The sequence below is a fragment of the Choloepus didactylus genome, chromosome 8 (genome assembly GCF_015220235.1).
Source record: "Choloepus didactylus isolate mChoDid1 chromosome 8, mChoDid1.pri, whole genome shotgun sequence".
NCBI lineage: Eukaryota > Metazoa > Chordata > Mammalia > Pilosa > Megalonychidae > Choloepus > Choloepus didactylus.
This window is the reverse complement of record NC_051314.1, coordinates 40,061,951-40,080,971: the sequence shown is the minus strand read 5'-3', so window position 1 is coordinate 40,080,971 and position 19,021 is coordinate 40,061,951. Positions and strand designations below refer to the sequence as shown.

Sequence of the window (19,021 nt, the reverse complement as noted above, 5' to 3'; positions counted from 1 at the left end):
CCCATCATTAAAATGCCTTTTGATTTCTAGTGATGATTTATTCAAATTTGAAACTCTTTCCCAAATTCTCAGAATCTCAGAGATAGACTCAATTAACTTTAATTGTAGGAAGGAAAATGTCTTTTCTGCTAAAGGCATTTTGGAAGTTAGTGTGAGGGCAGAACTGGAAATGGGGGCCAGAGGAAAGGAATAATTAAAACCACCTTGATTAAATTCAGTGTATTGAAATATTTCAGCAAAATGAAAATGATCATTCATGCCCTGAGGGAAAATTACCATTCCATTCTGGATGGAATTCCTATTTTTGAAAACTGCAAATTTGCTAAAGTAGCAGATTCGTCCAAAATTAGCTTGTAAAATGCCTGCAATAAGCAACATCTCCAAATCATGGTCTAATGGCATTTTGTAATGGATATTTCAGTGACAATGTATCTTACATAGGTTAAAGTATAATTATGAAAATGCCTTGTATTTCTTCAAGATTTTATTACCATGTTTAGCAAATGTAATACCATACACTGAGCTGATATGAGCCCCAAAATAATATATTTTTATGTCTGGCAAGGATACCCAGCTTCTGTACTTGAGAATTAAGAGAAGCTGTCCTCAAAAATGTATGAGATTTTTCACAGAGTGAAACACTGCTAATGATATGATTGATTACCAGTCTTATAACATATCTCCACAAGTCAAATATGAATGATTTATTAAATGCCTGTAATGTGTGAAATCCTGTGTAGTAATGATTAAATAACACAATATTGGTTTTACAAAAAGAAGAGAAAAAATCCAAGTGTGTGCACATAGTAAGAGCTTAATAAAAATTAGTTCATTTTCTGATTTTTAATAGGAGAGGGGGTTGGGATATCGGGCAGGAAAGAGAAGATAATGTATTCAAGAAAAAACCCTGTAGTTTTGGACTTTCTCAGTGTCTAGGATGGACTGGCACTGATCTGTCTTTTCTCTCTTCCCAGCTCCATTGGTGGATAAAGGCATAAGTTTTCTACATGCCCAGGCTGGCTCAGGGGTATGATGAAAACAGAGTGTGACTCTTTTCATGGGAACTGAATCCATAATCTTGTTCTCTCTAGTCCTTTATTCTATCAGAGCTGAAGGACAATACAAATAAATGATGATTTTAGAAATTGTCTTGAAGTCTGAAACTTTGGTAGGACCAAATTAGTGTAGTCTTCACCTTTCCTAATAATTGTACCTAAGTGGCCCATTATATGTTCATTTGGCAGATCCTGTTGGAAAATTATTTGGGCCATTTAAAAATTTATATGGTTCAAGATAAATCCCAAACAGGGCTATTAAACCGTATGAATTTTCAAGCCTAGGTGGCCCCTGATCTTTTAAATAGCCCCCTAGGCCTCCTTGTAGATTTGATTCCGAACTGGGTAAATTGAGAAATTCTCACTGTGCTCTTGCTTTGAAGAAGATTCACAAGCAGTAAATCTATTTCTCAGGAAGTTGTTGGGATTTGAGCCTACCAAGGGAAAGTACTTTATAAACAACAATCGGATTAGAGCCCCAATAACAAAACTTCATGGTTTTTTTTTTTTTTTCTTCCATAGGTATGATGGATTTGGATAATGTGACAGATCATGAAGAGGTGGAGTCTTTTTCTCTTTTCCTTGAACTGGATTGGTCCTGTGATTTGTTTTGGCAATAGAGTGTGGCAGAAGTGATGCTGTGTAACAATCTCTCATGGAACCCTGTGAGACGCCCAAGCCACGTGGAGATGCCATGTCCAGGGGAACTCGAGTCCACCAGCCACCAGCTCTGGCTGAGCACCCAGCAACATGTGAGTGAGCCTCTTGAATGTTCTATCCCCTTTGGGACTCTGGGGTAGTGCAACCCTAGCTGGCACCACACAAAATAAAATTGCCTAGCCGAACCCAGTTAACCCATAGTATCTTGAGAGATAAAATAGTGATTGTGGTTGTTTAAGCTACTAAATTTGGAGGTTGTTTTTTTAAGCCCTCAAATCCATAGGGATGTCAGCACTCTTACCAAGTTCTCTTTAAGCCCCATGGCACTCATTTGTAGGATGTCTGACTGGGGAATATCCACGTTCTTGGAATATTTTTTCTTGTAAATGTCATTGTTTTGTGTGGATAAAAAAATCAAAGCTGGGGTCATGGTAGCAAAAGTACCACCCACGTTTAAATTGCTGGAAAAGGGATGAAACCAAATTTTGTGAAGACAATGACTGGTATTGGGGAAGAAGTTTATGTTTGCTTGTGTGTGTTGACAGCTTTGCATCAATATCATCTGGTCACTGTAACATGCCAGTACCTCCTAAGGGAAGCTCTTGGACTTCAAAATTCTACTCAGATTTTCCAAGTTGCATGAGTCAGCCTTTATTCTTTTATTATTTTCATATTGAATTAGAAGCTCTTTTACATTAATATAATTTTCTTCAGCATCTGTTGATTTTTTTGGACCATGAAATTTAGCAGGAAATTAAAAGCATGAAGACTTGCGTAGCATAATGCTGAGTTATGCAAGTTTGAAATAAAACTTTATCTAATTCTGTCTCAAAAATCTGTTTTTTTTTTAGAAGCATAAGGCCTGACAATCTCACATTACTCACATCTACATTTGTGAATGCCATCTCACTCTCCTCCTGAGATGATGCTGTTGTCTGCCCCTTTGGCCAGTAGAAAGCACATTTGCCAATAGCCTGGATCATGCCCCAGCTGCCCTTTGGGTTCCTTTGACTGCTATCCCCCTTCTGGAGAGGCCAGGTTGCCGAGGAAGTAGCAGGAGCCAGGATAGAGTCAAGGTCAGGAGACAATAGACATGGCATCAACCTAATGGAAATTAACAGAGCACATCTTGGGATGCAGGCTTTAGGAACAAGGTCAAGAGTTAGACCAGAAGAAGTTAGGCTGGTTGAATTTAATGGGTCCTCAGTTCTCCATCTGTCCTATGGCAAAGCAGTTGTAAGATTCCAAGAGGAGGACCTGGCTAGGTAGCTTGTGATCTTATTGCTGTGCCCACTTAGAAACAAGAGTAAAAGGCCAGATCAGGCCTTATGCTTCTAAATGGTGGTGGCCTTTGGATAATAAAGGGAAATGTGAAGTGCCAAAGTCAAGGAAGCAGGCAGAGATAAAGACAGCAACCAGTTGCGAAGGGATGGCAACATATAGAGAATTCAGGTTTGGGCAGCCAAGCTTGGAAAGATTCCTGGATGCAAATTGGTACAAATGGTGGGAGATTAAAAATGTTATCTGCAGTCACACTTGTGTGAAAGGGGGGAGCAATGGCAAGCTCCAGAAAGAGCACTGAATTAACAATCAGAAGGCCGGTTATGGAGGCCCAGCTCTGAAGCTAACTAGCCAAGTGACATTGTGTAAGTTATTTCACCCCAAGAAATCAATGGTAAAATGAAAGGATTAGATTAAACATCCAGGGCTTGTTTTCCACTAACAATCAACTTTGAGTGAGTTTCTGAGATGACTGGCTTATAGCATATGTGCTCCAATTCTAAAGAATCCCTTCTTTGTTGTCATTGGCGTTGTCCTATATCTAAGGTTCTATCTAACGCTAACTCCATATTCTTTTATTTTAGTCCTGAATTTATGAGTTAGAGTTACTTCTATGGTTGGGCTCACTGTCAACTTTCAGTCTTTAAGGACACTGTTAGAAAACCAGATATCTGTGGTTATCAACATTAGAAATGTGGGAACGACTCTTGTCTTCACTCTGGAAATAGAGGGAAGGTGGGGAAGAACTTAGGTTGGAGCCCTTGTTTATAAAACAAGATCAGGGAGGGCTTCTGTGAGCATGAGTAGGAGGTGAGGGTTTACCATGACTAGGAGATCAGAGTGTGTGGACCTCACCTCTGTCTTTTGACACTCAGAGTGAAGGGACTTGTTCGAGGGTGAAGGGCTGCTGATTTCTTGCTAAAAAGCCCAAATTCCTTCTGGGTGGAACCATAGTGTGTTCAAGTTCTTTAGTAACTCCCTTAGACAGACAGAGAGCACAGAGGGCAGCAGTTTTATATAGATTAAGAAAATATATTGTCCTCTGTAAGTCATAGCAGTTTTCTTCATTGTTATTTGGCCTCTGAGAGGCCAAAAATATTTTGCTTTTCTCTCCCACTTGCTGCAAAAGAGTGTCCTAGGGTGCATATACATGGAGAGGATAGAAAAGCAAGCCCTAAATATGGATTAAACTTTGCTTTCACACTTAACAAATATGCCATTAGCCTTATCAATATAAAATTTTGATAAACTTATTAAGATTGCTCTTACTCATCACCACTGTTATTGCAACTTTAATTAAAGGTTCTTACTTCATGCCAGGCACTGGGCCAAGTGCCAACAAACCGTGACTCACTGAATGCTCCCAAGAATGCTATGAGATTGGCATTATGGCCCCTGTTTCATCAGTGAAGATGTTTCAGGCCAGCAAATAAATGCAAAATATTCAAAAACCAGTCTCTCAAGGTCAGTGATCAATCTGAATTAGTGCACAGATATCCTAGTGTGAACAGGTTGAAAATTAGTCTTGCCTAATGCTATTATAAAAATCCCTCATCTTCTCTTCTACTCCTTTCCTGGTTAAAATCAATTCTTTCTTCAACTGTCAATTTAAATATTATTTCTCCAAAGAGATGTCCATCCCCTAAGGGCCTGGGCTAGTGTGCCCGCTGCTATGTCTGTGTAACGCTATCCCCTAGAACAAAATCCATCCCACCTATAACATACTCACAATCTGTCACCCTCATCAGAGTCATGTTCTTCTAATCAAGTTCCTCATCCCACTTCCTCTTGCAAAATGGGTGAGCAGATGTATTCTTGGGGGTCCATCAGTTATCTTCAACATTAGTTAAATTTTGTGTTTTCATTATGATTATATATATACACACAGATCTGACTCATCTAGAGGAACATTTTGTAACCCAGAACTTTATTTCAGTGGCAGAGCTTGCATTTGTGTTTTCAGTTATGTTGGCACCAAGTAGTGCCCCTTTAATTGTCATGGGTTAATAAGAATAGGTTCAAGGGGTGAACCTAACTTTTAAATAATGTGTTTGTGCCAAATAAAGATAAAATGATGTCACAGTGTGCTACATAAACAAATATTTTGCAGGTACTCATATAGAAAAAAACATAGCAGTAGATGGCACATTCTGTTATGAAACTGGAGCACACTGTAAGTGACTAATGGTTTTAGAGAAATGTCTTCTATTCTACACAATTAATAATGCTAATTTAAATTTTGCTGGTGTTAAAGTTCTGCTTGTATTTATTTTACAATTTTGGCATAATTTTTATAATTGTAGGAGAGCTAGATGCAAAATATATTCATATCTAGTTTTATGTTTATATATTTTTATGTAACATTGTACTAAAACTAATTTAAACCTACATTAAAGCATGAAGGTTCTGGGAGAATTTGTTTTTTGCCCTTTGTATTAGGGTTCTCCAGAGAAACAGAACCAACATTTATATACATATGCACATATATATACACACATACACATGTAAAATATACATTATATATTGATATATATTACTATTAAGAGATTAAAGAGATTTATTTTAAAGAATTGACTCAATTGTGTAATTGTGGGGACTGGTGAGCTGGCAAGTATGAATTCTGTAGGCAATCTAGATGACTGGAAATAATTCTAGAAGAATATTTTGTAACCCAGAATTTTATTTCAGTGGCAGAGCTTGCATTTGTGATTTCAATATTTTGAAAGGTAAAGGTGATATTTAAGTCTTGAATTGGAATTTGTTGGGGGAAGTTGGCAGGCTGGAAATTCCAGTTAGTGGATTTAGATTCCAGTTAGATGTTGATGTCGTGAGGCAGAAAATCTGATATCTGGAATCCTCAGTTCTTGCTCTTAAGACCTTTAACTCATTAGCCATGGTAATCGCCTTTTCTTTAATACCATCTACAAAATGCATTCACAGCAACAAATAGGCCAGTGTTCGACCAAATAACTGGACACCATAACCTAGCCAAGTTGACATGCCCCTAAAAAGGACATTATTACACTCTAAGTTTGGAAAACCCTGGATGAGATAGAAATTTACAAGAAGGCGGGACTTGTGTTTCTCTCGTTCACAGGCGTATCTTCATACCTGGAGGTCTGTCTATTGCCCAGTACATAGTATGTGCTCAAAAAGTACTTGGTGAATAAGTGGAGACTCAATCTTTCATCTTATTGATGGACTGTTTTTATTTCTAATCTGTTTTTCTGTATGAGTCTCACTCTCTGGGCTTCACAATGAATGAACATTGGCCTGTCTGGCTTCCACCCTCCTTCTTCCCGTGAACTTAATGTCACTCTGTATTTCACCCGTTCCCGTTCCTGACAGCACCCTCAAGTCATCCCTACTCTGCTGTCAGTCCTTCTGGGCCACTCTTACAGAACCTTAAAGAGAAATAGACATTTTATAAAATGAGTCATCTCTAGTCTCTTTTCCACATCATACATTTTTAGTGCACTTCATAACATGATCCAATATTCAAAGTTTCCAGCAACTTTTCAGGAACATACATCTGCATGAACATGCTTACAACATTATACCTGATGAAAACAGGACATGGTAATACAGAAATTTTTTGACACAAGTCATTTAAACCCCAAAGTAAGATATTGGACGAAATAGACTTAATGTTTTGAAAGCGCATTAATGTTAAGATACAGCCCCCAAAATATTTTCTCAGGGAACAAAATATTAGGAGTGATGTAGTAATAAAAGCTAGGCAATGCCTTTAAATGGAAAATGTTTTCTGCTCTATTAAATTGGTAAAATAATCTCCATTGAAATAAGCATTTATGTCTCTATAGGGATAAAAAAAGGTAGAAATAAAGAAATTCAATGGGTATGGATTAAATATTGGTGTGCCACTTGTTTCTAGATACTTATTTCTAGGCTTATTTCTTTGAGTCTTATTTAAGTTTCACAGACTTGTTGGGAGATAATAAATATGTGGAAGTTTTTTCAACTGGAAATGACTCTATTTATTATGCATGTTTTGAAATCAATTGATTAAATTTACTAGATCAGCTGGTAACTAGACCTTATACTAAGTGGCTACTTTCAAATTAACCCATTGTTTAAATTACTTTCCTATCTCCTTCAAACAGATTTAACAGTTATACCCAGTCTAAGTGACCATGACAGAGGATGGCTAGAAGGTTGAGTATATTTGGCATCATTTCACTGTGCTTTATCATTTAATTGGAGTATTGAGTGTACAACTGTGGTCTTATCCATTTGGATCCACTAGAACTATTTGAAATTAATATCACTGTAAGACATTACCTAGATCTGAAGATATTAAAATGCAGATTCAAGTATCCATGAAATAATACAACAGAATATAATATGGCATATAGTGAATTTTTTTTCCAAAATGTGTTTTTCTCATTCTCTGTGAATTAGGTCTGTGGCAGATGGGTGGTTAACATGGGTCAGCTATTCCATGTATTAGGAAAGCGGCCATTACAACAAACACCTGTTCTGGGGTGTTATGTTCTCCCCACCCCTTCTTCTCTTCATAGTAGTAGAGAAATCAGTTTAAAAGAAAATATTCCAAAAGAAAAAAATAACAAACAGCAACAACAAAAGAAACGCAGAACGATGGAATTCATCACTGCATTTTCGTGTTGCTCCTCACATACTACCTGGATCACAGGTAGTGAGACCTCAGAGTCTTCTGACAAGAGGGAGTCAGAAGAACTGTGTTCTGGATACCTCTGCCATTTCCTACCAGAGATTTTAGGCAATCACTTAACTTTTCTAAACCTCAGTGTCCTTAACTGTGATTTGAGGGCTTATTGAGAAAACATATATCAACTTTATAAAATCATAGTGAAAAAACATCAAAGGTAAAGAATTATATTAAAGTAGGATTCCTTAGACTGTGGGGTCCCGTGCTAGTAATATGTAGTGTGAAAATCAAAGAGAATATAGGATAAAGCTTTTCTCAAACTTATTTGCTCTGGGAACCTTTTCATCTATTAAAATTCAGTGTAATTGTGTTCAACTGAGATTGCATATCAAAATCACGTGGAAGGGAAGGTGTCAGGGATTGGTTTAGGTGATGAATGTACAACTATGTAATGGTACTGTGAACAATCAAATGTACGATTTGTTTTTATGACTGCATGGTATGTGAATATATCTCAATAAAATGAAGATTTAAAACAACAACAAAAAAATCACATGGAAGGTCTGGGCAGGGCTTGTCTGGATCCTCTCCACATCATTCAAGCAGAATGAAGAGGTTGGGGCAGGTAAGTCTCTTCACAATTCTGATATGTACCCGAATTATGAACATCAGCTTTAAGCAGAGTTTTTTTTGGAACTTCGTATTAGTAAGAATTACCCGGGAATCTTGTTAAACATTCAGATGCCCAGGTCCCACCCCCAAAGATTCTGATTAAATAGGTCTGAGGTGAAGATCCAAGAATCTGCATGTTGATATAGCACTCCAGGTGATTCTGATGCAGAAGTTTTGAGGACCAAATTTTGAGCAAGATGGGTCTGTGGTTCTCATCTCTTGTTGCATATTAGATACACCCAAGGAGCTTTTACAATCTACTGAAACTCTGACATCATCCAGAGAGATTTTGATATAATTGGTCCCAGGTAATGCCTAAGCATCATCAGGTGAATGTAATATTTAGTCAGGACTGGGCACCCTGATCCAGGGATCCCAAACTTATTGGATGACAATGTTCCCTTGGGGATGCTTGATAAAAATATAGATTCCTAGGCCCAGCTCCTACAGACTCTGATTTAGAAGGTCTGGTTTTATGTCCAGGAATAAGCCAGTAAGCATATTCTCATCATTAGGCAAGTTTGGGGTAAAAGGAATTACATATAATGGATAAGTTTATCGGATGATTCACTAACATGGTGTGAAGTGGAACAGAAGTCTGTGGAGTTGTGAGACCTGAGTTAAGGAAATTTGGTAAGAAAGCACAACCACAGCATCGACAGAGAAGGGGAGCTGGTGAGCATGGGGGCCAGGGGGATGGAGCAGTTTCAGTGGTTGAAGGGTATTAAGAGCCATAAAAAGAAGACAAAACAGGAATTAAGAGAAAGTCCTAGGTAGATTTTTCTATTTTGATGGAAAAGAGCCTCAGTGATCTTAATGGAAGCAGTTTTGAATTCTGCTAGGGTAATGTCTAATTTATGATCTTATTAAACATTTTTTAAAAGTATATAATTTTAAATTTTGAAAGGAAAAAACATCAATTGTTGTGTGTAGTGCCTTTTTCCTGAGGATCCATAATTTGCTCTAGATTTTAAATACTTACTATTTATGGATGTGGGTCTAAGGTAGAACACCATCTCTTTACTGTCTTTCAAAGTAGTATCCTGGGCACTAAAATTTATTTGGGCACATGCGTGCCAAATAGATTCTTTTGCAATTGCTATATTATATTATTGTTTTAGAATTTTTAGAGCTATAGTTCTAAATATGTTTATATACTTATATTTAAAACTACATTACTATAAATTAGGTCTAATAATCCAAGTTCAATGTTGTCTCTGAGTGTGTGGAATTCCTGGGGAGCATGTGCCAACAAAACACTATGGAAATGCCCATAGTCATTTCCCATCTTAGTACATTTAGAGTCAATTGTAATATATAATTTGCAGAAAAATTGAACAAGATTGATGCTAAACACATTTGTTTAAAGATACTTTGAGTATTGTGCATTCTCTGAGGAATTATTAAAGTTGCATTTATCTGAAATGGAATTGCTCATGATGAATTCCCCAGAGTAGCACAAGGGGAGGAAAAATACAAATTGGTTAAATCAGTGATTTAGTTGTTTAGATGTTTCAGATATTCTCTTTTAGCTTTGATTGACTCCATTGATTTGGCCATTTAACTCTACTCTAAGAGAGTCTGGTCAGTTTAGCCAGCCCTTCCCTAGCTTCTCCTCTGCCTTACTCTCTGCCCCCGAGGCTGCCACCACCCCCATTTCCCCTGTCCTCCTTTGACTTCTAGGTTTATCCTCTGATCAGCTACTGGCTAGAAATGATAAACTGTGGTGGAGAGAAAGATGTTGTGCAAATTCCATCAGGAATGTGTCTAATAAACAGAGTAGATGATTAATTAAATATAAGATGTTTTCATAAATGTTGCATGTTTAATGTCAAGTATTTACTGAGAATACTGGGAGACAGGGCCACTGAATTTAATGTTTTTAGTGGTGTTGGGGCTCAACCACAAAATTATCCTTCTTCCTGACCATGCTTCAGTCTTTGAAACTTAGACATATGCTTCCTCTTTGCCCTGTCTCTACTCCTCACCCCCCACCCTCACACTTCTCATTCTGCCTGCCCTTCCACCTTGAAAAAAAAGTGTCATTCAATCTCTACAAAGGAGTTTGAATCAAAATGGGTGAATTTGTGACTCCTTGAAATAATGGGATCATTAGGAAAGATCGTCTCACAGATGGTCTCTGCAGAGGCCTGAGTGCTATTTTCATAAGTTACTTAGATCTAGTTCTATTTATATCCGTTATGTGGTCTGTGCAGTGTTTGGAATACATTATTTGAACCCACCTGGTCCACCATTATTAGAAATGTGAAGGGCTGGAAAATGAGACTTTTTACAATTGTTACTGCCTTTTGGTTTCTAAACATTCCCCATGTGAATATTTTCCAAGTTTGGGGTGGAGGAAAAGGAAAAATGTAAAAAAAAAAAATTTTTTTTTTTCCTGCTGTATTTTCCCCAATCTTTGGGTCACTACTTGTAACGTGGATCATGTAGCAGTAACAGCCCCCCCCCCCCGCCCCCACCACCACAGATTTCCAGTATGTGCGCATTTCATGTTTAATGATGGCAATGTTAGTTTATATCTGTGCTTTCAGGTTTCGGGGCAAGAAACTGTTTTTAGAAAACACCAGATTCAGCTTGTATATTGGTTGACAGGAAATATGCTTAGAGAGTCTGTTACTTCTGACAAAACAGCTGGCTACAGCTGTAGGCTAATTTGTATAGCTATGACGAATCCAGTTGAGAAACTGCTAAGTCTAATAGTTAGAGACTTGTTCAAGAAGTAGGCAATGAGACACAGTATGGAAACACTTTATTCATCTATTTACTGAGTGACCCCTGCAAGTCCTTTTTTACGGGGCATGCTGATTGTCTCTCTTGCAACTGATATTCCATTGCTCTCCAAATCTCTAATATGGCCCACAGATTCCTTCTTGACCTACCGCTCTGCCCTCTAATTTCTCTGTGTTCACTTATTCTTGTGCTTCCTAAATTATTTAGAGACGTAACACCTCAAGACTGAGAGGAGCTCTAGGGATTACTACTGTAATCCTTCACATTATAGATGAGAAAACCAAGGTCCAGGGACCCTCAGTGACTTGTTCAATGTCACACAGTTTGTGGCAAGATCCGGACTTGCTGCCCTAATTTGGACCTTTGTCTCACATGTAATATCCACTCTGCACTGAGCCATCGCTACAGTTCAGTTCTGCATCCTCAGGCATTGTGTTCACTCTTCTCCTCCCAGGCAGGCAGGCATCACAGCCTGTGCAGCAAATGTGAAGGAGGAAGAAAGATAAGAACCAAGGCAATTGCTATTTAGTTTACCCATATGGAACAAGGGCTGAATTTCTTTCAGCCTTAAGGAAAAGGACAGAGGATTCCTTTAAGTAGGAAAAATTATTTATGGATCTCTGAAAGCTTTTCCAGCTAGGAAGTAGATTCTGGAATTGGATGCTCCTACTTCCAATCATATGAATTCACATGGCTCCAGTGTGGGCATGGAACTGATAGAAAGGTAGAAAATTCAGTCCACTAGAACGATGATAGTAAGAGAAGTTTTGATCACACACATAGATTATAAAGGTCTCTCCGTGGAATTTCCTTTAGACTGTTAGCTCTTTAGGAGAGGGGACTTGGTTCCCTGCTGTGTCCTCTGTGTTTAGAATAGTGCCCTGGTACATAGCGGATGCTTGGTAAATATTGTTGAGTGAATGAATGAATGAAACAAATATGTCAGCTGAAGGACACACAGATATACATACCTAAACAAACCCAAACCCCACCTAGAGTACACACTCTTCTCCCACTGCATTTCTTCTCCTCTCCCCTTCAGTTACTCAGGGTACTCAGGGAATAATCGATAAGACGACAGTGATGATTAAGAGCATGCACTCTTTGGTCACTGGGTCACTGAGATGTCTTCAGTTCCTCCGCAGTCATGCTTCTCTGCTTACATTTTTTTTTTAAACTTTTTTTTATCAAAAAATTAAAAAAAATAAAAAACATTTCAAACAAAACAAAGCAAAGGAATAAGAAAAACAAATAACATAAAATAACTACATTGCTTGCAACATGTTCCTACCATATCCACCCCCCCAAATTAACAAACCATAGTTGTTCCTGAGCATTCCCATAACATTAAGATTACACTCCATAACTTATCTGTTCTTATTAGATTATCATTCCCCCTTCAATAGTTGCTGTCTATTGCTAGGTCCCCTACATTCTACAATATAAAACATTTATTTTACATTTTTCACAGAATTCTCATTAGTGGTAACATTCAATATCTCTCTTTTTTGTCCCTGGCTTATTTCACTCAGCATTGTATCTTCAAAGTCAATCCATGTTGCCATGTTTCATGCTTTAATACTTGTTATTTCTTTTCTTCTACTTGGTTTAGGATGGGTTTGCTGTTCATTTTCTAGTTTGTTTAGTTGTTGCATTAGTTCTCTGGTTTTAGCTCTTTCTTCCTTTTTAATGTATGCATTTAGAGCTATAAATTTCCCCCTCAATACCGCCTTCACTGCATCCCATATGTTTTGATACATTGTACTTTTGTTACATCCATCTCTAGATATTTAACAAATTCTCTTGTTATTTCCTCTTTAACCCACTGATTGTTTATGAGTATGTTGTTTAACCTCCAGATATTTGTGAATGTTCTAAATCATTGTTGGTTATTGACATCTAGTTATATTCCACTGTGGTCAGAGAATGTGCTTTGAATAATTTCCATCTTTTTTAACTTTTCTGAGGTTTGTTTTATGCCCCAGCATGTGATCTCTTCTGGAGCAAGTTCTGTGAGCACTAGAGAAGAATGTGTATCTTGCTGATTTGGATATAATGCTCTATATATGTCTGTTAAGTCAAATTCATTTATCACACTGTTTAGGTTTTCAATTTCCTTATTAGTCCTCTGTCTGGTTGATCTCTCTATAGGAGAGAGTGGTGTATTGAAGTCTTCCCAAATTATTGTGGAAACATCTTTTGCTTCCTTCAGTTTTGCCAATGTTTGTCTCATGTACTTTGAGCCATCTTGATTAGGTGCATAGACATTTATGACTGTTATTTCTTCTTGTTGAATTGTCACTCTTATTAGAATATAGTGACCTTCTTTGTCTCTTATGACATCTTTGCATTTAAAGTCTATTTTATCTGAGATTAATTTTGCTTTCTTTTGGCTGTAGGTTGCATGGAATTTTTTTCCATCCATTCACTTTCAAGTTCTTTATGTGTCTGGATCTAAGATGAATCTTTTGTAAGCAACATATTGAGGGTTCATATTTTTTAATCCATTCTGCCAATTTAATGATTAAATTGGGCATCTATGATTTGCATATTTATGTCGTTTAGAAGGGTTGGGAAGTTTTCCCCAGCAATGACTTTGCATTCTCTTCATAGACCTTTACCCTCTTCTTCCCCTTCTGGAACACCTATGATTCTTATATTTGTGAGCTTCATGTTGTCTATCATATGCCTGAGATCCATTTCAAATTTTTTAATTTTTTCCCCATTTGTTCTTTTGTGATTTCACTCTACAAAACACTTTCTTCAAGTGTGCTTATTCTTTCCTCTTCTTCAATTAATCTAATGCTTCATTTTCCAGAATCTTTTAAATTTGATCAGCAGTTTCTTTTCTTTCCATAAGATCCTCTTTTTTAAAAAATTTACTCTTTCAGGTTCTTCTTTATGATCTTCTAGGGTTTCTTGATGTCTTTTATATCCTGAGCCATGATATTGCTGTTTGTGATTACTTCTTTGATTAACTCTGCTTACATTTTAATTTAAAAAGTTATTCCTTTAAATTGGAATTGCAGTGACAGTTGATAAGTCCGTGCCTTTAATCAAGGTGGTCTACATTTTACCCTCTACCATTCAAACAACTGAGTCACTGACTTTTTTTCCTTTAGATCTTTGCTACTTTGCAAAGCTCATTTTCATGTTTGTGTCCAACAGAAAAATGGAGAATTGACACGATTTCCATTTCTGGGAAAGGCAAATAGCTCATGGAGAAATTTCCAAAGTTGCTACCAGAAGACACATTTGTGTCAGGTGACATTTAACAAAGCTCCAGTAAAATAAGGAAGAAACTTTTACTTTTGCTACTATCATATCAGCATTTGGGGTGTTAATTGTGCAAATTTAGTGCAACACAAAGTTGCTTTTCTACTCTGAAATAGTAATAATTTTAAGTCTTCAAGGACATGGACTAACATTATAGGGATTGCCAGAAGGCAAGAAAGGGAGCAAAGACATTTGATTAGGGTGCAAATGAGGCAAGAAGTAGCCCTGGGGTGAGCTGGCTAGCTTGGTTGACTTTCAGTGTATCACTTCTGCCTCTATTTCTGACCAGTCTTCTGGAAAATGTAACATCCATACTCCCAAGTATGGAACAGTACAAATCCTTCATCTCCTTTTGTAGAAGAGTTGAAACAGCCATTTGAAGTGCCCCTTTCCATGATATTTTTGGCACCAATGTCAATGGGAACTTGCTTTTAAAAGCATAAGAAGTTGGGAGTCCTCTAGATCAGTAGAGATAGAGATGCAGTACAAGGTACGTATATAACTTAAAATTTTCTAAGAGCCACATTAAAATAAGTAAAGAAAACAGGTGAAATTAATTTTAATGATATAGTTTAACCCATGATATCTAAAATATTATCAGTTAAACATATACTCAAAATAAAAATTATTAATGGGATTTTTGGCATTTCTTTTTCATGCTAAGTTTTTGAAATCTGGAGTTCCTTTTACACTTACAGCACATCTCATTTTGGACTAGGCACATTTCAGGTGCTTGATAGCACATGTGGTGACTGGCTATCATATTGGACAGTGCAGCAGTAAGATTAGTCACGGTTCAGTGTGGTGGATGGAAGATAGATGTAGTATTTTAACATTTGTAAAAAGTCATTATCTCTGTTGATATTGAATTCCACTGCAATTCTGAGAGTTGTTTAACAGATGAGGAAACAAAGGTTTAGAGACATTAAGTGAATTACCCAAATCCTGGTGGAGACCCTTTCCTCCAATCATATTGTCTTCCAGTTACTCAGGTCCAGGAGGACTGCCACATCACCTTAGGTCTCTTTGGCACAATAGAGGCTCTAGAGAAGAGGAGACTTTGATTTTACTAATAGGTGAATGTCTCCTTAAAGCTGACCAGTTGTTGAAAACTGTAATAAAGGGTAGGTCTAATGCTCAGTAATCCATTTTAACAAACAGTACTAGTTAGAAAAGGTGGAGTGTAGGCTCTGTAAGAATGGGAAGTAATACCTGAAATAATCCTCTAGTATTCGGGATATTTAGGTCTGCAGACAGAGAGTTAACAGTGAACATAATTTCACTTTTTCATAGAATACATTGGTCACACAATGACAGATACTGTTTTGGGTAAACAAAGCCTTCCAGAGCTTACTGACATTGACCAGTAAATGAATAATTGTACATCAATTCAGTAAGTTTCGTTATGGAGATACAAATGAGGTTCTATGGAAGCACAGAACAAAAGCCCTTATTTTGCTTAGAAAAGGGGGTTAGATATTTGTATTGAATCTTGAAGACACATTTAATTAAGCAGACAGGGTGAGAGAAAATTGTTTTAGGCAGGGAGAACAACAAGTGATGATTATAGCTAACACTTATATAGTGCTTTCCATGTGTCAGTCACTGTTCTAGGCCCTTTACAAATATAACCTAATTTTATTCTTGAAACAAACACTATTAAACATTTAATTCTAAGTGCAATGGGAAGCAAATAGGTGATTTTCAATATAATTGCCTTCATATTTTAAAGAAAGAACAGTCTGAATGCTGTGTAGAGACTAGACTGAAACTTGGCAAGAATGGAAATAGGGAGGCAAGTTAATGTGCAGTTTCATTGGTCGAGGTGAGAAATGATGGGGTTTTGGACAGGGAGCTCCCATAAGAATGTATAGATTTGCTTTTCTGAGTAAGGAAATCTAATATCTAGAGGTATACAGTTATATAAGGGAAATTCTGGTTTGCTAATGCTACCAGAATGCTAAACACCAGAGATGGACTGGCTTTTATAAAACAGAGTTTATTTGGTTACACAGTTACAGTCTTAAGTCCATAAAGTGTCCAAGGTAAAATCAGCAATTGAGTACCTTCACTGGAGGATGGCCAATGGTGTCTGGAAAACTTCTGTTAGCTGGGAAGGCATGTGGCTGTTGTCTGCTCCAAAGTTCTGGTTTCAAAGTGGCTTTCTCCCAGGACATTCCTCTCTAGGCTGCAGTTCCTCAAAAATGTCACTCTTAGTTGCACTTGGAATATTTGTCCTCTCTCACCTTCTCTGGAGCAAGAGTCTGTTTTCAATGGCCATCTTCAAACTCTCTCATCTGCAGCTCCTGTGCTTTCTTCAAAGAAAGCTCCTGTGCTTTCTTGGCTGTAGCAAGCTTGCTCCTTCTGTCTGATCTTATATAGTGCTCCAGTAATTTAATTCAGACCCACCCAATGGGCAGGCCAACACCTCCATGGAAATTATCCAATCAGAGTCATCACCCACAGTTGGGAGGGGTGCGTCTCCACGGAAACACTCAAAGAATTACAATCTAATTAACACTGATAGGTCCACCCACACAAGATTACATCAAAGAAAATGGCATTTGGGGGTACATAATACATTCAAACTGGCACCAAGGGGGAGGACAAAAGGCAGATAAAACTCAGTGTTGGTCAATGCATGTTAACAAATTAGGGAAAGAATCATTAAACTCTTCCATGATTTTTATCTATCACTTATGTTCTAGAAAAGGAGTCCAAAAATAATTCACTGTTCCTTTCCGCAAAGCCCATATGAGAAAAGGAATTGAAAACAAAATAAAAACACTTAGTTTGTAGTTTAGATGACCACAATGAATCTGCACAGGAATGATGAGTATATTTTGGGTTGCTGAAGTTATTATTTTTCCTAGTCATTCCTCAACCAAGAGCCAACTTGTTTCTGCCATCATCATTTTATTGAGACAGCTGCTGCAAAGAGCTGTCTCAGGTAGAATGTTTCCTATTGAAAGTATCAATAAATCTGATTTAAATGGGCTGATGAAATTAAAAAATTCAGAGGTAGGTCTGGCTTTAGGAAAGTCTTGATCCAGTGACTTATCAAGGTGAGTAATAATCTGGTTTCTTTTTGGCTCTCTGTCTCAAGATGATTGCCAGCAGCTCCCAAGGCCATATAGTTTTTTTTTCTTTTCCTTTTTTTTTTTTACCTTATTCACATCCAGAGCCTCTGTGTTCTAGAATTTCCATTGAAATCCTAAGGCTTACTCAGATCATCTTAAGTTTATGTTGCCCATTGTAAGGTAGTTTGGTTCGAAAGGTGGGCAATGAAGCCAAATGGGGAGGTAACAAAGAAAAGTTTTGTTTGAGAGAAGCTTCAGGGCAGCCCCCGCTGGCAGAAAGGCTGCTTGGAGGGGAAAGTGTGCAGTTGGGTGGTGGGATTTCTTTTTATAGGGCTTTTTTTCCAATCAGGAGGTTACAGAGTAAGGTATGTGAACTTTGGCCAGTAGGGGGTTACACATAGTTAATCTTGTAACATTGGCAATGCCTGGTCTGTGCATTTGAACAGGAGAGGTGAGGGAGGGAATAAATTTATGAGGGAAAGGGAGGGGGGGGCAGTGATGGGCCAGAACAAAGAAAGTTGTGTGAAAACGGGGAAAGGGAGGGGGCAGCAGTGGGAGGCATGGTCTGATCTGCAGCCTGGTTTTGCAAAACAGGGAGATTGGGGAGGGGCCCAGGGCCCAGACCTAACACCCATCTCTGGGAGTTGGGGTCCTCTGGAGCTGGAGGTCGGGCCAATCCCTTACAAATCATATGGCTGAGAATGGGTGAAGAAGGAGTTTGAGTTCTCAGAGGAAATTTGTAATTCTCTTTCCAGAAAGCAGAGGAATTAAAACTGGGCATCGAACAGCAAGTATTCACTAATGCCCAAATTCAAATGATGTTTTTCAATCATCTTACTTTGTCTCTCTACATTTTGTGACCCTGTTAACCATTGCTTCTTCTTTGAAAGAATCTCTTTCCTTGATTTAATTGCACCACTCACTCCCATTTCCTGCTCCCTCTATATCTGCTGTGGAGAATGTCTCCTGCTGCCTTGCTCTTACATGCCAGTGCTCCCCAGGGCTCTGTTCTTAGCCTTGTTCTCTTCCTACCCTCACCCACGTGGGTAGACCTAACTCATAGATTCAACTATCACTGGGACAGAGATTCTTGATCTGGGTTTCACTAAGTCTTAAGGATCCAAGTAAAACTTCAGGGGTTAATATACCTCCCAGAAATTGTGTACACATTTTGTGCATGTATATAGGGGGAAACTGATAGTTTTCATTAGTTTTCAAGATACTCCATGAGCAAAAAGCCACAAGAAAACAAAAACAAAAACAAACCCTGTTACCTATGGCATTGTCACCCCAAAGCATTGTCTCCCTTCAGCCCTCTCTCCTTAGCTCTAACCCCACTCTCTAACCCCTCTGGATGTCCTGTATTTGCTATTTCATTGAAGGACCACAGTGGACTTTTTACCCAAGCTGGAAACCCTGGACTCGTCCTAGCACATTGCCTCTTTGTGGGAAAGGGGGAGCTATTCCCTCTAGATTACTCTACTCTAGATTGAATATTTTATATTAAAGTGTAATTTTGCATTTGAAATCTATCACTTTGTAATACAAACTGTAGAAATAAAGCTTGACAAAATATTTTCTTGTTAGTAGGGATA

General features: G+C 37.9%; 1 long non-coding RNA gene across 6 annotated transcripts in view; it reads left to right on the top strand.

Annotated features, from left to right (window-relative positions):
* LOC119541483 overlaps window positions 1-19,021 on the top strand; it is a 107,391-nt gene that overhangs the window by 38,457 nt on the left and 49,913 nt on the right. For 4 of the 6 annotated variants that reach the window (XR_005218290.1, XR_005218289.1, XR_005218286.1 and 1 more), the window contains 2 exons: window positions 1,578-1,807; window positions 4,299-4,460. This is a non-coding gene — a long non-coding RNA (uncharacterized LOC119541483). The remainder of the gene's footprint in view (window positions 1-1,577; window positions 1,808-4,298; window positions 4,461-19,021) is intronic. The other 2 variants (XR_005218288.1, XR_005218287.1) reach the window with 1 other exon arrangement.